Consider the following 23,376-nt stretch of genomic DNA (forward strand, 5'->3'; position numbering starts at 1 on the left):
TGTGGAAATTGTATTATGACCTAGTTAAATATCTCTGTGGACATCTGTGAATGTAGAGAAAATGATAGTTCTAGATAGAATACATGAAACTAATTTCAAATGCCATTCACATGGTGCTTTGCAGTTTATAAATGTATCTGTGGGTGAGCGGTATCTTCCTGGAACCTTTTAAAATTGTTGTCCCTGAACATGCTTTCAATATTATGGAATACACTGACGTTTTGAACTTGTAGCTCAGTGTCTTTAGATGTGAACTATCACCTATGATGAGATTATTACTGATCTAAACAGCATTTAGAACTCCTTGGATGTTTAGAAAAACATATTTTTTTGTTTACTTTTCCTACTTTAATATATATTAAGCCTATTAGAAATCTCTAAACTGCATACCTTGAGTAAAATTCTAGACTTAGGATATATGACCTTCCAGCTAGGCCTAACTGACTAAATTTGTGAGCACTGGTGGTAGCCTTCATTATTTGTGAAATGATTTTTAGTAAATTTGTCTAATGGATTCTCATATATAGACACATAAGAAATTGAAGCATTTGTCACTGAAATATTTAAAAAGTTGTATTTTGTGTGAAAGTCATTAGAGACTATATTTATGTGGATATTTTAAAATATATTATTCATAAATTAATAAAGTATGATTTAATTTAAAGATGATTTCAATGAACTTCTTCCTATGGAGAGGTAGCTGATATCAAAATCCTGTGGAGAAGGAGGGATTAAATAATGCAAGTAAACAAAAATTATTTCCACTTCTGTATCAGCCAATGCCTGGATTTTCAGACACAGAAAGTTCCATGCATTGTATTAACTATATTTATTTTATTAAATACCTATCTCTTATGACAGGAGCATGCTGTTTCCTTTCTTTATACTCATTGAAAAATATTTCAAAACTCATATCCTGTGTCTGCTGTATAATTCCAACCCAATAGTATCTGTTGTTCAGCAAGAAATCCTGGTTTCCTGGGGTTGCCTAATAAAAAGTGTACTGAGAGAGATCTATTTATTTGCTCTTTTTTTCTTTTTGGAAAAGATAATTTTACTAAATTCAATATAGAGACATTCTTAGAAAAATCAAGAAAAACTATCCTTGTTGAAACTGTTGCTTAGCTGTAAATACTGACCAAAAGGTGATCAACAAAATTATTTTTAAAAGTACACTCAATTTCAGAACTCATCCATTGTCCATTTAATTAAGAGATATTTACACTTGGATATTTACAAGTGCTAGTTGCTCTGCTTATTGCTAAGGGTACAGAAGGAAGAGGTTCCTGCTTTCTCAGGATTCCCAGTCTGTCAGCACATTGAATGTTAAACCAATTCTAACCTTCCTCCTTAAAGATTTAATTACAATTGTGGTATGTGTTAGGAACCTCTCATAGAAGGTGCTATAAAAACATAGAGAAGGGACACTTGACAGGTCTATGGAAAGGCTCCAGAAAAAAGTTCTCTCTGAAGAAGAGGGACCATTTAAACTTGAGATTTGATAAATAATGGTCATTCAGGCAAAAAGAATAAGGAGATTGGGTGGTCCAGGAACAAAGGCTTGTCAGAACCCTCTTCCTCCACATATTAGGAAGAAGCATAGCAAATTAAAACTATGCCAGCTACTACTTTATGAATTGGTTCAACCTGTACAAGATTTTATTATAGTTGTACATGCACATTGTAATGACATATAATCTATTTATCTTTGAAATAACTGGATTCAAAGAGTATCTTCAAAGAAACATATTTCCTATGCAAACACATATTCAGTTGTGGATGATAAATATGTATTACTGTTCAAAATTTAGAACTCCGTTGCAAGTTTTAAGCTGTAAAACTCATTCAAAAAATTTTAAAAAAGAAAAAGAAAACACTCAACACTTAACTCCCTGCTTCATGGGTTCATGGTGTGTCATTTAAGGTAGAGTAAAAATGAACAGTTGACAGCAAGCTGGAATATGCAGTATTTAGTTGCAGTTTTACCGTGACCAGCCCGAGCTTCAGTTTCCTTGTGTATAATAGAAAACAATATTATCTTACAGCGGTATTGTGAGAGTAAAGTTTGATAATCTGTTATGCGTTTTGAAAACTGAGATAAACCACATAAATGCAATGTTTTATCATTATTATTTTTTCCGGGGCATATTTGAATTTTTCTTATCTTTGATCAGATCTGTTCCCTTTATTGTAATGTTTTCAGCATGTTCTTTTCTTTTTCTCCCCAAAGGCCAAATTCAAATTCCATCACTTCTTTGAGGCTTGTTCCTACTAGAGAAGTTATTTATTTCTCCCACCTCTAATCTCCTTTAGCACTTACGAGTTATTTGGTGACTGGCACTTACTGACTTGTATAGTTATTTTAATGTGCATTTCAAAGGCATAGCATTTTGATGTTGAAAGGGAAATTAAAGTTCATTTGGTCCACCAGATTCCAGAGGTTGGGCTCTCCTCTGACTGATTTCAACCCACTTGTCAAATCAATTTTGCTTGAACAGCTCCACTGACAGATAGCTTGGTATCTTTTGATTAAGTGTATTTTACTTCTTGACATCTCCAAGAGAAAGTTATTCTGTAAATTTAGAATAAATATGTCAACTTGCTTTCATACCTAGCAACTATTTTCTGATACTCTCCACCAACTCCTTCTTTTTTCCCTGGCAAAACCAGCTTTCAAGTACCTTAGTTGTATTGATCACTCTTTTCTGAGGATATTTTAGGTTATATATATATTTGTCTTCACATGTAGCATTCAGGGTTAAATGTATTATTCAATCATAATAAGGCAACTGTCTTTTATGTTTAATATTATAATTCGGGCATTTCAATCTAAAACTCCATTATACTTTTGATTGTCATATTAAGTTGAGCTTACTTTATATTCAGTCCCCAAGTCTTATTCACATGTGATTCTGCTTAATCATATATACTCATCATAGATTCCTGCAATATACTTTTTAAAATATAATTTCCAGTAAGCTAAAAGACGTCCTGTTAGTTCTGGTAGTAAACACTAGATAGTAAACCAGCAAACTAAAAGGAAAATAATGTATATTTTATCTTCTTAAACATGCTTTAACCAGCATATAATGAGAAGCCTGTTTGATTTCTCATCTAATTCCATTACGTAATAAAATTCATAGCAAATAGATGTTCGCTCAACTTCTAAGGAAGACACAGTGATGATGATTTGCTTCTGTGAACTTTTTGTTCATATATATGCATTTGTATACATGTGTGAATATTTACATTTTCATTGTCAAAATGAACAGAATGGCAGACTAAATAATAATGTACTCAAGAACATCTTATTTACATAGATGTGAAGACACATACAGTATACTTTCATAATATGAGAAATAATAAGGTATGCCCCATTACTCTGTAAGAGTTGGATAAACCTGATATGCCTTGATTTTTCCTTCTGTAAACGTCAAGGGGCACATTCCTACTTGAGTTACTAATAGGAACTGAAAGACTCTAGTATTTTGTGAAACCCTTAAATTTTCACATTTCCAGCATAATAGTGTATCATAACCTGAGTGCAGTATAGTTAATTGAATATATTATATTTGCTATACTTCCTGCTTTCTAATCTTATGTTTTCTTTTTTCAGCATAAATAGCACTGAAATCTATGCTGTCATGTGTTCCTGTCAGCCCTAGTTTTTTAACCTTTCTTTCTTCCAAGTCAGCAAAAAACTGAGTTAAAAAATGTAACACCTCTCTGTATTATATAAAGTTGAACCATCTAATACATTTCTGCTCTATGAAACAACCACTGACTCCTATCTTGGTAATAGGCTAATTTATATAACATAAGTAAGTGTACAGTGATGTTTTCTGTGCTGGCGTATTTCCTAAGTTGTATGTCATGTGCAGAACATGAAGAGTTAGTCATATTTTGATAGATAAACAATGCATTCTTCTGCCCTTTAAGAAAAGAAAATCTAAAAATTATACCAACTATTTTAGTCGGCATTTGGTTACAGAGAATAAAACCTCCTCTACTGTAAAGTGAAGGGGATTTATTACAGGATATTGCTAACAAAGCCACACAGCAGAACTTGACCACCAAGGAAACTGCTGCCTGAGCAATGATGAGCAAAATGCACGATCATAATACTAAGTACAGAATTTGGAAACTGCAGCTATATCTGTTATTCCAGAATTACAACCTCTGTCACAATTTCCAGCAGCAAAATGGAAGCCTTGTCTCCTACCTTTTATCATGTGATGCTTCAAATTGAAATCTTACCCCCAGGACTCTACTTGTAAGGAACACTGAGCAATGTATTCTTTTTTAAGCTTTCTAGTTTCTCTAATACAACTAAACATACTAGAAGGGAAGTGGGGTGGATGTTAAGCAGGCAGATTTATCATTGTACTTCAATTACATCAAACATTTATCTTCAAATTCCCATGCTGACTGATTTTGAAAATAATTTATTGAGGAAAATCTATAATAATTTAGGTCTAGATGATTAAAGTTTGGTGTTCACAACTCCCAAATTGATTTATTTCCAAACTACTATTCTTTTTTTTTCTCCCCTTTAGTGGGAGAGAAAGTACATACTCTGGGGAGAGACCATAAGAGAGAGACAGAACGAATAGCAAAGGCACACAATTTATAGCTGAATTAAAGAAAAAAATATTAAATAGAACAAGTAAGTTAATAGCACTGGAGAAAAGTGAGCAAGTGGGAAATTTAAAGGAAGTAAAATCAGAAGAGTAATGAAGAACTAGATTAGGTAACCCCATATTATTGGGAAACACTTGCCTTTTACTTGAAGATAGAAAGCCCTTAGGGTATTGAGCAAAGAAGGGACATGATCTGCCTTATGTTTAACTAGATCACTTGACTTCCGTTTTGAGAACAGACAGCAAGAAATGAATCAAGAGCAGAATAAGGCAACTAGACTGTTGTAGTAATCCTGGAGAGAGATGATGGATGAATCAAATTGGTATCAATGGAGGTGGTAAAAAGTGATTGGATTCTTGATATATTGTTACGTTATAGGCAACAGGATTTGCTGATGAACTAGATGTGGAGTGTGAGAAAAAAAGGGATTTCAAAATTTTTGAGTAACCGGAAGAACAGTGTTGCTATTTAAATCGACAAGTGTCTCAGTCTATTTTGGCTGCTATGACAAAGTACCACAGAATATAAACAACTGAAATTTACTTCTCATAATACTGGAGGCTGAAAGTCTGATATCAGAGTGCCAGCATGTTTCTGGTGGGAATTCTTTTCTGGATTTTAGATTACCCACTTCTTGTTGTATCCCCAGGGGGCAAAGCCAATCTAGTTAGCTCTCTGGCCTCTTTCTATGAAAGCACCAATCCTACTTGTGAGGCCTCCCCCTTCATGATCCAGTTACCTCCCGAAGACCCCATTTTCCGATGGGGTTTCACCATGAATTTAGGGGACACAAACATTCCTCCCAACATCAAGGTTACAAAATAGCCATTTTTGATGATAGGGATGTCAAGAGTTCCTTAAACATCTAAGAAAGTCTAGAGAAGGAGGTGTTTCAATGTGGACAAGTCTGTCATACGATGGTGTACTTAGGCAAAATGACCTCAAGAATGCTAATTTCAGAGGGGCATTTGAGAGTGAAAACCTGATTGGTATAGATAGAATAAAGAAAGGGAAGAGAAGAATTTAGGATAAACATAGGTAACTATTTTAAGAAGTTTTACTGTAAAGTGAATAAAATTAGTATGGCAGTAGTTGGAGAAAAAAAATGACATATAAGATTTTGTTTTTTGTTTTTATTTTTGTTTAGACTAGGGGAAAACCAGCATTGTTGTTTGCCAATGAGAATTATTTTGCAAGTCACTTCGATGAAATGCTGAGAGGAGTTTAAAAAAAGCTTTGTGATTCATAGAAGGGGGAAAAATAGAATGAATACACATATCCATAAATACAAGTAGCATTTAAGTTGTCTGCCATACAGAAACAGGAGGCTCCTATGGGATGTAAAATGATACTTGATCTACCAGTTACTGAAAGAATAAAACTAATTTAAAAAAAAAAAGAAAAAAAAAATCCTTACCTCATAAACCACATCTTACTTGTATTTGGCACTGTAAGAAATAAGATCAAAGAACACAGGATTACAAGTGTGTTAGAGGTCAAGAAACTAAGTTATTGTAAATCAGAAATGGTGTGAGATAGAAATTCTATTAGTAAAGAAGACAGGCATAGCCCAGAATAATCCTACTAAGTAAAGCATAACAGATTACATTTCCTCTAAAAAAAAAAAGAGGGATTTGAAGATCATATAACTTTGTGAGATTCTGTTCAATAACTGGAGGTAACAGAAAGTCAGTAGTACAAAGAAAGATCTTTAGAAAGAACCGATTAAAAACAGGCAACTAAAGCTTGCAAGGACAAGTCTGAAGATTTCTAAAATAATTATGGGTTAATCTTAGCGAGAGAAATTCAAAAAATAATCAAGATAAAATAGTTTTTCTAATGAATGTTTAAGGGCATACAATTTTTGATAACCTGAAATGATTAAGATAGTACATTTGTAAAAGGCCTTTTTTCTGAAAGAAAATTAAGAAGAGAATATGGTATAATAAGGCACAATGAAGATCTTAGAAATAGCTATTGTATAAAAGGAAATATAAAGAATATAGAGTATATTTAGTAATTTAGATACATTAGGTAGTTCTTTTTAAAAGAAAATATCAGTAGCTTAACTTGGCTACTTAACACAATGTCAAGTAGATCACCTCCATCTCTAACTAGATGTTTGACTTAGGGCAATGAACTCAACTTGCCGTGCTGTTTTCCTGTTTATAAGGTGGAGATTAAAACAGCATTAACCTCTTGGACTTGTGATGTTTAAGTGAGTTTGTGTATATAAAGTGTTTAGTCACTGCCACTTAGGCAGGCTTTGGTAAGTGTTAAATGTCATCATCCTTGTTATCACTATTCTAAGTTATTATTTTATAACTGAGTAGAATCTAACCTAACGGAGACTGATTATGCATCATACGTTACGTACAGTCAGATTTAGTTTAAGAACTATTCATTGTTTGAGACTCCATTGTTTGAGACTCTGTGCTAAATGCTGCGTTAACAACAGTGAACAGTATGGATACTGTCTTACTCTCTTCAGGACAGTCTCTCTGGGGATGTGTGTGTCAACTGAAATAAATGTGCAGCCTAAAAGTTGAGAGTTATATTTTATTTGGCAGGAGGACTCTAGCCGGGATGGCAGCCTCTCAGATCGCTCTGAGGCACTGCACCAAAGAGGTAGGAGAGGGGCTAGGATATATAGGAGCTTTACAACAAAGATCAGGTAGTTGGAACAATAAAAGATTACTTGTTATCTAAAGAAAACCAGGCATCTCAAGTTAAGGAATTTAGTGCTTTTCAATTGTGGGAGGAAGCAAACATTTGGGCTTATTGAATTCATTCCTTTGACAAGCACCTTGCTATCTAGGGCCAGTATCCTGTCCTTTGTTATTCTGAGTCCCCTCAGAGGGCACCATTGTGAGTGGTTGCAGAGGCCAGGCTGCAGGCTTGTCTTCACCTGGGGGGTGGGGGTGGCAGCCGCTGATGACTTGATGGCTTCAGCATTCTTTGTTTACTGATACCATTTGCAGTATTTTTCGTTCACATATGCAATTAAGTGAATTAAAATGGGGAAAAAAAATGCCCCAAGAGAGTCAAGTGTGGGTAAAAGTACTGTAAGAAGTAGATCTTTTCGAGCAGTGATTTCAGAGATTTGGCATGGTATTTGTAAAGTTATGGAAACTTTCATTAAGAGGTAGAAGTCTCAATTACTGTCTGCTTCTTAATCAGAAAAAGAAAGAAAGAGAGGGAGAGAGAGAGAGAAAGAGAGAAAGAGGAAGGAAGAAAGGAAGGAAGGGAGGGAGGGAGGAAGGATGGATTATGATAGGAAAGAGAATATGCTATAAATGAACCTAATGGGAGACAAGAAAATGTTCTGTGAAGAGACAGTCGGGTATGGGAGACCCCAGAAAAAGAACAGGAAAACTATATTCCTTTAAAACTTTTGTAGACCTAGCATGAGAAAAACTGAAATACACTCCTTAAAACCAATGATATATTAAGGCAACAGAAAGAGTGATTAATAAGACTAGAGAAGTTAAGTAGATATACACTGGGATGGGATAACTGTTATTCAAGCTGTAGTTGATGAAAACAGGAAAAGAATTAAAGACAAAAAAAATTGGAATAATAAAAAAAAGTTAAGTTGGTATCAGAAATAGCACAATGATGTTTTATCCTATTTTTTCCCTAAAACTCCATCATTATTAGGATTACTATACGAAATTACTGTTAAACAGTTTTCTCTCTTCACTCCGCATTCTCACCACTTCATGAAAGAAAGTGCCACGTGTGGTCATAGGCTAAAGAAATGACAGGGAAAAGAAGAATCAACTCATGAAACTCAACAAATAGAGAGATCTTTACATTATTATGACAACAGAAAGTGATACAACATTGTAAACTGACTATATGTTAACTAAAATTTTTTTTAAAAACTAAAAAAATTAAAAATTAAGGGTTAAAAAAATCTTTAATAACTGGTAAACTGAGTGAAAGGTAAAGGATAGTTTCAAGTACTACTTTCATGTTTACAACTTTTCTATAAATTTTAAATTTCAAAATAAAAAAATATAGAAACAAAAAAATAGAAGTCTTAGACATCACCATGGTAGAAATTGGAAATATACACGTATATCCTATTTTAAGAGAAGACTCTTGACCTTGTTTATTTTGGAGAACATTTTTTTTCTCCCCATTCCTTCTCCGCCATACTTCATGAGGAGAATGGAGAATATTGTACTTGTAAACCTCAAAGTCCTCTGAAAGATAATTTCAAAGTACAAAAAAAATCAATGTATAAAAAAACTCTATAGCTGATCTGTAGTCTATTTAAAAATACTCTTAAAAACAAACAAACAAACAAAACAAACCTGGACAAAAGCTAAATATATTATGTAAATATATCTCTAAATATTTATCTTTATATCAAGTAAATATGCACTTAAGACATTATTGTTCAACTCCTTCCTGTTAACCTTTAACCTCCTGGTATTTCTATAACACTGAAGTATTAACTTCCTTTCCAGCAGGATTTGTCTATGAATTTTTTTTTTTAGATATAACATTGTTAGTTTCAGAGGTATAATATAGTAATCTGATATTTGTATATACTACAATGTGACCATTTCATTAAGTCTAGTTGCCATCTGCCACTATATAATTGACCCCCTTCACATTTTTTGCCCAAGAATTTTTAACTGGAGCCAAACCTCCAGGTGTCTTCCTCCTCCAACTAAATTCTTACCATTCCTCTCCATCAAACAACTGCTCACCTTTTATATCCCATAATGAATTAGTTAACATCTAGGAGAACCCAGTCTGCATAATTCTCCAGCTAAATGTGGTTTACTCTGAAAGTTCAATACTCTTTAGAAGTATAAAAATATTTTAAGCTCTGTACGTGATGTATTATCATAGGCTCATATTTACTTATTTTTGGCCTCCGTTCTAATAATTATGTTTCAAGGTTTTGCAGTAGAGTAAAATGGTCTCTTAACACTCATCTGTAATTCTCTTTCCTTTTGTATTCAAATCCCCTAAATAGGATCACAATGTACCTTCCATAATCTCTGAAAGCCAAGCTAAGGAAGAACTGAAATCAAAGACCAATGACTTGACTCCTGTGTGAATCATTCTGTCCTGAACAGTGACTGTTTATTATTAATTTCTCGGTATAGTGTTAGGATCTGCCTCTGAGGATTTTGTACAGTGTCTACACATTTTGTCACTTTTTATAATATTTGTGAGTATTGTCGTTCCCGTTAGTTTTCTGTGTCTGTGTGAAATGAGTTTTCAGTGTGATGGGAGGGCAGCTGTTTTAGCTGTAACTTATCTCTCTTGCAATCACGTAAATGGAACATTTTAAACACTTATGAACACGAATAAAGCTGTGTGTGTGTGTGTGTGTGTGTGTGTGTGTGTGTGTGTGTAGACAGAGCAAGAGTGAGAGTTTAATCTAGGTGTTAACCCTAGGGTCTTGGAAAAGTTCCCATTTGAGTAATTGAATTTTTATTAACTCACTTCTTGCAAGTAGTCTCCATTTACTGCAGTACATCGTTCTGTGTCATTTCTAGCTGTTAAGGTGTCGCTACATTTCTCCCTACAATGACTACATTTCATCAATGAATCAAGCATTAATGGGATGAATGAAATCATTTAATTTTAATAAATGCACTTGGGAACCCTCCCTTACTTTGAAACAGGTACTAGAAAATAAAAGAAACTTGATAGGGAGAGGAAATGAAGATGTTTGCAGAATTCCTATTGTTTAAAAATAGTCTATATTTTATTTTTCATTTCAGTTTCATCCCTAATTCTGTAGATTTTTGTTCCAGGAAATAATGGAAGCAAATGGTTTTACTCCTTTTTTTCTTTTTTTTAGGTGATCCGTTTATAAAGTCTGGGAAACAATAGAATGAGCTTAAAAAAATGTGGCAAGAGATAGATATGGCTGTTTGTTTTTTGTCCTCTGAATAATGGCTGGTGACAACACAGATGTTAAACACGAACTATTACAGGGATTAATTCATAGTGCTCTAGTTTGCATCCAAGGTCATGTGCAGTGCAAACAATAACTTACAGCCAGGCAGTCTGTAGTGGCAATTAAGGACCACCTAGGGTGGGGGTAAACCTGAAGGTGGCTCCAACCCTAGGAGGTCTGCAGTCACTTCAGTGTACCTCCTTGGAATGCCTTCTTGTTCCTATAAATTAAACAAAAGTGAATTTTCTCCCCTTTAGGGAACAAACAATCCGTGGCTCAGATCCTGCAGCCCTAAGCATTTCTTCCTTTAGAATTGCAGCTGAACCTCCACTAAACAGCAATTAGCATTTTAATAGTATTAATAACATTCGTGATTTTAACAATCTGAAGCTTTCTGCTTTTTATTGATGTCTTTTGTTGCAATCTTGTCTAATAGCGTGCCCAGGGTAGCAAAACATAACCAATTAGAACATTTGCCAAACAGCAAGGAATCTGGATAGTTTCAGTGCTATTTAACTAAACATAAAAATGGTTGTATGAAAATAGCATTTCCTGCCAGCAAGACTAGGGGATATTCCAGAAATGTTAAGTTGGGCCAGTCCCCTTACCTTCCTCTTCTGCATCAGAACTGAAATGACTTGATCCACATAGCATAACTAGTGTCAGATTAGAAAAATCAGCGCTGGCAGTCTCAGAGAGAGTCCCCAGGAGCCTAAACTGCGTGCTCTTTACGGAAGGTATAAATATACAGAAAACTGGGTAATTTTAGTTTAATACCAGGTAATACTGTTTGTCAGGGAAGACTTCTCTAAATCTAATCTTAGTTAGATTTCCTTATTATATATTCTCTTAACACTTTGCATTTTTCTTTCAATTAACTTAGTATATCTATTTCTTTAATGATGATAAAGTAACTAAGATTCATTGAGAACTTACTATGTGTTAGGTATTAAGTGAAAAAAAAACTTTACATGACTCATCTCTTCTGATCTTTACAAGAACACATACTCAGGGAGTCTATTATTATTATTATTAATTAAATTTTTTTTTTTTTTACCGGCACACAAACGTAGAGAGTTTTATTTGTCCAAGGTTAAAAGTTAGTAACTGGGGGAGTGGTCTAGCTCAGTGGTAGAGTGCGTGTTTAGCATGCTCAAGGTCCTGGTTTCAATCCCCAGTACTTCCATTAAAATAAATAAATAAAACCTAACTACACCCCCCTCCGCCAAAATAAAAATAAAATTAAAATGCTCTATTAAAAAAAAAAAAAGTAAATAATAGAGCAAGGATTCAAACCCAGGTTTCCCTGCCTTCAGAGTCCACGCCTGGCGTTACATTGCCTCCCTTGTGTGACTGTTTGGGGAGTAGGAGGGTGTTGGTTTTATTTTTTGTAGAACATCTTCCTCCATGACTAGACTCTAAGATCTCTGAGGGTAAGAGTTGTTTCTATTTAATTCGCTCCTTTCTTTCTAAATTAGCCTGGTGTTTGGTACAAAGAAAGGGGCTGATTTATCTTTTGGATGAATGAATGAGCATCAGTAGATGTGTTTTGTCTAACCAGATTGTCAGAAGGCTTTTGTGTTCTTGCTTACTGTGATTTAGGCCCCCTGTGTTCCTGATTCCTAAAGGAAGCACACTGAAATTTGAGCACTTTTTGGCACTCATCTTCTTGCTAGTGTTCGTTTTCCTCTAGGTTTGTATATTCATACTTATAAATAACGTTATATCCTGTATTGGTTCCTAAAAGGAATTCAGCTGATGACATTCCTGGTAGTCTTTCTCTTTCATCCTGGTGCGTGCACATGTGTTTGCTGGAAAGGAAACAGGGGAGTGATTTAGTGTTGATTTTGTCCCATCATGGCAATACTCTGGTTTCCTTCTTCTTGGGTTGGTAGCCCGCAGCGCTGGTGAAGAGCATGGCTGCAGAAACAGAAAGGCTAGGATCACACCCACCTCTGTCTGCTCTTTTCTAGCGTTTTGGCTTTCAGAACTTAGCCTAATCTCTCTTTTCTTCAATAATAAGACAGGGAGAATAACAGTATCTATCTCAAGATACTGCTGTTAATACACATGAAGCAGGGAACAAATGGTTTTATTATAAGCCTAGCAAATGGCTATTTAATTGTTTTATTTAGTTTGCTATTCATGGTAGTTGGTCTTGCTAAACCATTGACTCAGCCAACCATGACCCCCTCCTTGATTTTCCAGGCTTTCTCTTATTTTTGCTTTTGTGAATTATATTGTTGGAAACTTCAGGCAAAAATGACATTTCAATCCCTGGCCAAGTATAAATTTTGTACATGAATTGTGGAAATTTGAATTTGGTCCCTCACTGGACCGTAACTCATAGTCCATAGATTCAAATTAAAACAAAAGCAAACAGAAGTAATGTCATTCTGTGTTGATTCAGTGTAGAGAAAACAGGGGGAACTGGTTTTTTCCTTGATGTAACAACATCACAGCATTTACTTATTGGCATTGATGCTGCTGATCAGTTGAATCCTTGACAGTGGAAAAAAATACTTACGATTTCTTTACCATTGCATCTTTAGTGCATTACAGAGATTTGAGTACGTGGTAGGTGCTCAATCTCTGTTTACTGAATCAAACCAAACTCCTTCCTTGAAAGTCAGTGTGTATTTTAATACTATTTTAACATGGGATTTGAGCACCCTGAAATTTCAAGTAAAACTTCATGAGAAGGGAATGATAAATACACTTTTAGTTTCAAATTTCCCACATCTTATTTGAAAACTCGAGTAGTGTATCGCTAGAAAATATATATATTTTTAAATTGTTGAGCTATTTATGTTATCATGAATATGAAAATCAAAAATAATGTTGCTCATTCAGCTTTTGACTCAAGCTTTCCTTTTGCTTTTTTTGATCCACTAAGATCTCCTTAATGAGCTTTACACATACTTTTGTTGTTGTTGTTGTTGTCATGTGAAATACGAGGCATTCTAAGTTTTTCATACTTTACATCTAACTTTTGCTAGCTAGGGAGCTCATTAGCAGTTACTTCTTGCTGTGAGTAAACTGCCCCACGAGATATAGGAACTCCCCAATTCACAAGTTCACATTCTTCTAAGAGGTCACTCAGCCTTCCAAGTCAATTATAGCATATTAACATTTCTCTGCTTCTGAAGACTATTTTTCCAGGTATGGAATTGTAACCGTTTAAGTCGTGACCAGAAATGCAGGCTATATCAATCAGATCTGTCTGAAAAGGCAGGCTTAAAATAGTTTCAAATGAGATGAAAGGTATCAAGGGAAATACCTTACAGTTATTTTGACTACTCTGGCGTCAATATTCAAAATAATATCTGGAAATGATGGAAAAATAACAGTAATGAAATTATTCTTTTTTATTAAGTTAATGAAATGATTGAAGGAGTGTAAGGTTGACAGTCCAAGCATCTGACATATTCTTTTCAAAGAATAGATACCGTATTTATAGCAGATAGGTAAATTTTCTGTCTCTTCATATGGTACGTCTCAGTCCTTTTGAGTGAAGTGATGAGGAGGGTGTGCATCTTGGGATAGTGTTGTTGCATATTAATATGAGTACTCATAAAATGATGGATAGTAAATGTGAAAAACATCACAGAGGTTCAGACCCAGGCATGGTCCAGACACATTAGTACCTGAATTCTGAATTAATCCTTGGCATTTCCAGAAGGTCACAAATGTGAGCCATTTCAACTGTGGACTTAAAAACAAGATAAAATAAGCCTCAAAACTTCAGTCTCTCTTAGACAGAAAAGAGATGGGAGGTGGAGGAGAACCTTGATTACATTTCTCCAGCATTGTGGGGAGATGAAAAATGTACATATGAAGGTACCAATCTCCTGAGCCACCCAGGATAGCATATTTTGACTAGTTTGACTCTAAAGCTTCAAGTAATGTTGGAATTAACACAATTTGTTTTCCTCATGCATCAGAAAGTATGACTCATCTAATAAAACTGTATTTATAACAGAATTGAAATACTACTCTTTAAATAAAAAGCCAACAGATTTAGACATGTTTATTGTTCTTTTTGTTATCCTTAGAACATTGAATACTTCTTTAGAAAAAAACAATTTAAATCTTACAAAAGCACACCACACCTGGTACTATATTGTCGGCCACATGTTCTACCATTAGTTGGTGTTCTACCTGATATTTTATTAACTTTGAGAGTTGCTGTTTAATTATTTTTATGTTTTACACTTGTTTTTTTTAATTTATTTATTCATGTTAAAGTATAGTTGACTTACAATATTATATTAGTTTCAGGTGTACAACATCGTGATTCAGTACTTTTGTAGATTATACTCCATGTAAAATTATAAAATATTAGCTACAGTTCCTGTGCTGTATGCTACATCCTTCAGGAGTGGGGGAGGGGGCAAGATAGGTGAAGGAGAATCCGAGGTACAAACTATTAGGCATTGAGTAAACAATTATTTGTCCTGAATTTATAACATTCACGAAATTGTGCTGAGTGCTTTGGAAGTTTTGTGACCTGACATCTCCATGCCAAATGCTGCCATTTTTTTTTTTTTTTTTACTTGAGACGGTAACTCTGTATTAGCTTTAGATTATGTTCAAACAAATGACGCCTTTAAGAAAAAGAAGACCACAATCTTGCTAATTTAAAAATACACCAGAGACAGGGACTCTACATATGGTAGTGCTGACCAGGTTAGAGCACCTGGCCCAAGCAGCAAATCCGCTACTTTGCAAGGGGAAGGTGGTGTTCTACATCGTGCTTGTGATGCTGTGAAAATGTATGCACTGTACTAGAGGTTTTGCAGTTGTACGTGATTGTAATGTCAAGTACGTGATAAGGCAATCATTTGGAGTTATCTCTTTCTGGAAAAGAAATCATTCTCTGTTGTCACTTTCTGCAGTTTTCCTATAGAGACACTGTCTCTTAGACTTTTTATTGGACAGATGATCTGTTCTTCCTTTATATAATACGTATTTTTAACCTATAATTCCCAGTTTCTAGCATAAGGAGGGAAGGTTCAAAACCTGCAGAAGTATGATACTCTTCTGTTAAAGCCCAGTATGGTGAAGGTCTGACGTCTGCTCTAATTGGTTAGTGTCTGTGTTCAACCAGTTGTTAAATATTTTGAAAATCATTCTTGTGGTCTAACCATGGGCATTCCTAGGCAGAGCAGGGAGGCCACAGCATTGCTCTTTCTAAGGAGTGCGATATTAAAAAGAAAAAGAAAGTTAAAAATTATCCCTAAGGATAACTTGCACAGCTCTGAAATTGACATGAACCAGAGTGATGGTGCTTAGTGCTCCAGCAAACGCCTGGACCCTGCCGCGCGTTAATCTGTATCATGCGTGTGAAAAATCTGTATCTCTCAAATACAAAACAACTGACAAGAAACCGAAAGATTAAGAACGTGGAAAATGGAAATGTCTTAATTTTCCTCTTGTTCGAGACTGTCGCATTGGTGATAATGACTTGGTTTGTTGACAGATCTATCACATAATTACATCATGAATGTAGCTGTTTTGCTATCAAAACTTAACCCAGAAGGACCAAGCATTAACTGGAAACTTCTTGAATTAATTGAAGAGTCATACATTTGGTATAAGCTTCACCAAAGATCAATATTTACATAAAATCATTACATAGTGTGTTCATCCAAAAGCTCTTCTAGTTTGGTCTTTTAAAATTTTAAGAAATGAAGAAGTTATTGAAATACTTAGCTTTCTGTAAAACATTTGTATCCTTCTTTGCTCATTGAAATTGATGAGCTCAACAGTGCTCAAATCTCAATATATTAAACCAATATATTGTATAAATTTATGGATAAAGTAAACATCTTTCTTTCATGATTATAAAGATTATTTGAGATAATACTAATGTGTTTGTCATTGAAAAGGAATTATAATAAACCACTGTCAGAAGCATATCATACAAGTTTCTGCTAGCTCCAGATAAATATGACTTAAATGTCACCACTGAAGATAAAAACATTATTTTCTTGTCTGATTTTTTAAACAGTCAGTCTTGAAGGATAGTAACTATTGTTTTACTTGTTACATAAGTGATAAAAAGTGATTGGAATTCTAATCATCACTCTGCTACTCTTAGTTTTTTAATCTCTTAATGTTTTAGTTTCTTTGTTGATCTAGTGGGAATTTAAAAAAATACGATGCACATAGTGACAAGTAAATTATTTATTGTTTAGAAAGAGCTTTGAATTATTACAATCCTGTAGGTAATAGGACTTATTACTGAAATGACATTCACTAAGTAAATGCAAGAGATAAATATTGAGTCACAACTGGACTCAATATTAAACTTTTTTCAACATGAAAGAATATATTTCTCTATTATTTTGATCAAAGTATCACTTTTATAATGAACTTTTTATTTATCCTTGTCTCATTTGATCTCTGACATAAAGAAATCTATTTAAAGATTATTCAATTGTAATTATACTATTTTTCAAGTGAGAAAAAATAATGATAGTATTCACATATAGACAAAATGATTAACAGACGATCTTGGTACATATTTTGCCAATATTGGAGCTAAGAGCCTTCTTTCCTTAACTCTGAACAAGTCTTTCCAACCCGTGTTCTTTTATGGTGATTAAAGAGTAGAATTTTTAGAAGCAGATGCATCACAGAAAGAAATATCAAAAGTCAAGGCTGATGTCAAATCAGTGCTTAGGTTTGGTTGATTTTTGCTATATTTGGATTCAGCATTGATCTAATCCAGAAAGTGCTTAGCTCACTATGAGCTCCAAACAATGTGCTTTTCATGTAGCACTATGTTTGATAATAAAATAGAACACAGCCTATAAAAAAAACCTAGCAAAATGAAATACCATCAAAATAAATATAACTAAAAAGTATTTTTCTAGTATTTAAAAAGAAAGAAAAATCACTGTTTTTTTCTGTTACCTGTGTATTATGCTAATTATTGAGGAGTCTAGCAATATCTTCAAAAAAAAAAAAAAAAACCATGTCTTTCTTGTCCTTCTTCTCAGTGCTCAGATCTATATTTTATACTATGTTTATCAAATTTTAGACACCTAGAATATTTTGTATCCTTTAGTAGATTAATCTTATAAAGGAGGAAACATGTTGATTTGTTCCAGGTTTCATTGTAAACTGTCCTTATGCTATGGAAAGTAGTTCAGCCAATCCGTGTCTCTCTTTCATGCACAAGTGTTGTATATTGATTGGATTTTAATCTTAGGTACTGACAATAATGAGATTTTTCAGTTAGCTCTTAGCTCATGAGAAAGTATAAGGAATTCACTATTTCATGGAGGGGACACTAAGAACACAGATAAATCACCTGTTTTAGTGGCTGTTTCTGTAGGAAAAAATCACCTAGTATGTCTTACACTTCCTAATTAAGTAAAGATTCTTTACACACCCATGTGTTTTAGTTTCTGAACATCTCTATTACCTGAAAGAAATTTATTCTCTTGGCAAGCAGAAAAAAAAATGAGAAAAAATATATATGCTCAGTATTAGAAATCAGAGTTTGTAGCTCTAGTAATAATGCTTGGGTAACCTCCACTCAGTAAATAACTTTTTTCTCCTTTCCCTATTGAAGAGAGAATTCAATAACGTTAAGGACTGATTTTGAATACGAAATTGAAATTGTTTTCATAAGTCACTAAGACTCATTGTAAGCTATAACAGATGTGATAATTCATATTTTGATACATTTTATACTTTCCTAAAAAGGTCATTTATATGACTGAATTTTGTATCCTGGGCAACTAAAGCTAAACCTTACCATAATTGGCCTTCATTTAATGATTTAGTGTGAATACTTTGAGTTAGCTCACAAAGAATGAAATAGACAGACAGCTGGATACAGACAGACATCTCTATATTGCTAGCTCATTTCTGTTTAATACAAACATTGATTTTGTTTACCTAAGTCAGAATATCCCAAATTCTAGAGCTGAGGCAGAAAATTCCTTTCCATTTTAAGGATAATTCCTTTTCCTCTACTAATTACTTGTATTCGTTCTAAAGCAAGACTGACTTGTGGGTAATAATTAGTATTAAATGAAGACCAGCCTCATTTCAGTGCAAAGTTTTTGTTACCCAAGCCTCTTGTCGTTTAACTACCCAGGTGAAAACTTCTCAGGTATAGTCAGTACATCAAAAGTTCACAGAAAAGCAATCGACTATGAAGTAAAAGGCAATTGCAACATCTTCCAAAAGGTAATTGTAAAACCACATTTCTGTAACAAGGCATGGTTATGGCCCTCAGGGTGGTAATCTACAACCCCGAGGCTTGGGAACCCTGTGAGTCTAAGGGCGATTCTGGACGCCAGCTCGTACCCTGCCTATGACATTTCATAGTCCTCTCCAACAAGTGGTCCTTTCAAAGTTTAAAACTCAGTGCAATAATTAGGAAAAGAAAGAGAAAATTCTTAGAGAGAATGGTCTTGAATCAGCATCAAAGTATGTGATATATGAAGTAGATTATAGACATTAGATCATTGTTGACACAGGCAGATGCTAAGAGGAATTGAGAAAGGAAAATAGAGAGTCCTGTCCAAAGAATTTTTACATAATCTTCAAGCAGCATGGAATTTAGTAAAAAAAAAAAAAAAAAAAAAAAAAAGAAAAAGAAAAAAGAAAAAAGACAAAACTTAGAATTCAGTAAAAAATCGGAGATTTCATGACAAATTCATCTTTGATAATGAAACTAAAACATTGGATTTAATAAGCTGCCAGATTTAAAAATTTTCCATGCTATTGGTTATGTCTTTAAATGTGCCAAGGAGTGACAAGATAGTCTTCATTAATCAAATGTTTTAGAAGATGATAATGAATTGAAATGTGGAAAAATGAGTTGGTTGGCAATTGACAAGAAATTACTTTGTTGTTTTTTCCCTGAATGAATAAGACCCGCAATTTGTTGCTGAACCCTCTGTGGCGATACACATGTACGTACGTGTACAAACCAACTGGGTTCATGCATGAAAAATAAACAAGACAATGTCAACTACAGAGGTGATTAGAATTGTGGGTAATTTTTTATCGCCATGTCATAGGTTTGCCTCCAGTACGTGTGAAAAACTCAGGATTACCTATTCCCACTTGACCTCCAGTCTGCATTGCCTTTATTTCAGAGACGGTTATCAAGATAACCTGAAAATTGAAGGCCATGTTCTTCCCTAACACAACACTGATGTACTCTTCAGCCCATCACGGTGGCTGCCCCTTTATGGCTTACTATTGCCCTGAGCTACGTACTGCTGTCTTCCGGTGCTATATTTCTTGAGAATTTGACATAGAAATCTGTGACACAAACTGTCAGCTTGGTGTGGAAAAATGTTCTCTCATTAACATTAAACTTCTGGGGGAAACTGTGTTGCTGAAACAAGCATTTCTTTTAAGGATGAAGGAATTCATCTATTACTATTGACGTGATAATTGAAATCATATTCAGCAAAATGAATAATGAAGAAATTATACCCATGCGTTCTAAGAGAAGGGACAAAGATGGATCAGAAGGAGGAAAAGCACGTTATCACAAAACATGCAAGGACTCAGGCGTCCTTATGAAAGTGATGAAACCAAGCAAAGGAAAGTTATTGTGACCATCTATTATTGTTTTTAATGAGCATCAAAGGGATTGTGAGAAAGAAAAATCAGTGTCAGTCATTGCAACAGAATAGAGCTGAACAGCTACATCTTTTTATAACAACACAGACAAGTATAATTTGGATGTAAATCGTGTCTTTGTCCCACTTCATAATGGACTTTCATTATACTTCACACAAAATTTGGAAATGGAAAGAGATAGAAAGTAAGGTATTTCTTCTGTCTTCCCCTCTCAGGACTCCTTATGCAAAACTCCTAGTGACTTCAGAAGACACCAAAAATTGTGGACAGTCTAAGATCTGCTCTTGGGAGCTAAAGAGAAACGACACTCCCCTGTCTGACTTTTTTTTTTTTTTTTTTTAAATGTGGTGTAAAAACTACAGGCAATTTTTGTTTCTCTCTCTACCTCAACTCAAAGATATTCCTTTGAAGTCAAATATTGTTGTCGGTTTTTTTTTTTTTTTTTTTTAATGTACCAGGTTTTTTTTCTTCTTCTTTTTCCCTTTGGGTATATTCTGTTCATTTGAAGTAAGAGAAGTTTTACTTTGGAAAAAAAATAATTTGGGTGCAAAAGAAAATGAAACCTTAGTCTTGTTAGACACGGACTAAAGGAATAAAACTTTCCTGTGTTGTCATACCCATAAAATCGCTGCATAAAAATAAAATCATGTGAGTCCAGGCAAAATCATCTTCCAAAGCCAACCCTTTTACTATTAACTAACTTTTAAACAGTACTTTAAGGTCAGCAAAACATATTAAAGTACATTGATTCCTATGATCGTCATAATGCAACGTGTTAAAAATGATATTTCTATACTAAAAATTAATACAGCGTTGCAAATCAATTATACTTCAATTTAAAAACGGATGATAGTCAACTGTCACTTTAAAGATAAGAAAGTTGAATTTCAGATACATTGTGTTAACTTGCTTAGGGTCATGCACCTAGTAGGAAGCAGAACCATGTGTCTTAACACACATTTCTAAATTGAATCATGGGTTCCTTCTGCTATATCATATAATCTCAACTGATTTTCTATATCATAGTACATTTTTTAAAATAACCAAGTTACACATGAATTAAAATTGTGGTGATTGCCAATACAATTTCTAGGGCCTAGAAACTGCCTTAAATGATGAGTATTCCTTTCAAAATCAATATATACGTATATACACATATTTTTTGGAGAGTGGAGGGAAACACAAATTCAGTATGTGAAGAATTAGCTGGGGTGCTTATTCAGAAAGTACAATCCTGGTTCTGACTCCCCAAGAATTTTTATTCAGTACATCTAAGTGAACCACTATCATCTACGTTTTAAATAAAAAACTGCATTTGAAAAACACCTGTTGTAGATCACTGATAACTCAGGGTAATAGATCCATACTCTCACTTTTTAATCCACAGCAAACAGATTTTCTTTCCTCTTCCCTTTCTTCTTTTCCTTTCTTCTCTCATTGTCTTCTCTTTTCCTCTCTTTTTGTTTTTGTATCCATCAAATTGATATTCTCCAATTGTGTTACCTTGCTTACCTGCTAAGAAAAGAATTTTGTTTGCTTACAGGTACGTAAACCTAGTGTAAATATGACTAAGATTCTTATAGAAGTTAATTATTTTATGAGTGGGGTTTTTTTCTATTTGGAAATGGGTACATATATCTTGGAACAAGGCAACAGTCTAGAGTCAGATAACCCACGTTCAAATATTCTGTTATTGCTACCTGGTTGAATTTTTAATCCTTGTATTCCTCAATTTACTCATCTGTAAAGTTGGAATAATAGCATTTATGTCATAGAGATTTTATGAGTATTAAATAAGGTCACTGTCAATCTTTACCCAATGCATAGCACTGTGCTGAGAATACAGAGAATGTTCAATTAAAGTAGCTATTTTGTTGTTGTTACAGTTTTACTCAAGTTGTTGTTGTTGTTGTTGTTGTTATTATTATTATTATTATTATTATTATTAAGCCAATATTATCATTAGGGAAAAAAAATTGATGTTCCCACCGACCTTCTGTTTCTGATTTTTGGAACATCTCCCAGGAGCAATTAAATTAATTAATTTTCAGAAAAGAGTTACTTAATATGACTTTCAGTCTTTGGAGAATGATGGCCAAAGGCAAAGCTTTTCTTTTCATACAAACACAATTGACACTTTCCTTCTAGTCAGCTGCCATGATTCATCATATATTGAGCTATTACTGGGCCACCATATGTTTTTATGCTATTTGATAATTTTTTAATTTTTCTGGCTATTGATTTTGTTGTTTAGCAAGTTATATAAACTCTTTGTGTTATATATGTCTGTATAATTTCAAAATTTGAAGTGTGGTTACTACTTAATGATAAGGAAGGAAATTTATCTGAAATATTATATATGGAATTTTCAGATGTATTTTCTCAAAGTACAGTAGAACTTCACTTTCACACGGTAACCTCAGGCAGTGAATATGCAAGTATCCAGTGGTTGCATTAAAATGTCATTTGTTAATGTAAAAATGTTAACATTTACAGGTGTCCGATAGGCAGGCAGATGATAATTTTAAGAATTCCATGTCTTTACTGAGAATTTGTTTTCTTGATCTTTATAAAATTAAATTATTAAACTCTTGCTCCCAATTTTAACCTTAGAGTGCATACAATAAGAACTGTTACCTTCTCTGCACATTTGTTTGCTAGGTCAAAGTGTTACAGGAATTTAGGAATGTATTTACTTATTTAAGGGTTTTAAGAATTCTGAATTGAGTGTCAATACTATGAGAACCCATAAAGGAAAAAGCAAATGAAGCATTAGAAAAGAAATTAAATGGAAGACAGAGAACACTGAAGGAAGAAAGAAAAAGAAAAAACATTATAAATTAAAAGCAATGAAAATGCTGTGAAAAGAAAAGAGAAGTATATTGGGTTAAAGAAATCAACTATTTCATCCTCAGGGTATTTGCACGTGCCATTTCATTTGCTTAAATTGTTTTTCATCTGGATAATTCATGACTGACTTCTTTTTAATTACGTATCTCAGCTCAGATGTTGCTTATTAAAATGGACTTTCCCGGTCCACGTCACTAGTAACAGTACAAATTCCCAGCCAGTAGCTATCTCATTATTTTTCTCTTATATTCTGAAAATACCTTCCTCATTAAATGTATGTAACATGAGGACTAATTAGTTTACCACCAGTCAACATGGAAGAACACAGCACA

Source organism: Camelus dromedarius, chromosome 14 (assembly GCF_036321535.1).
Source record: "Camelus dromedarius isolate mCamDro1 chromosome 14, mCamDro1.pat, whole genome shotgun sequence".
In the NCBI taxonomy this organism is placed as follows: Eukaryota; Metazoa; Chordata; class Mammalia; order Artiodactyla; family Camelidae; genus Camelus; species Camelus dromedarius.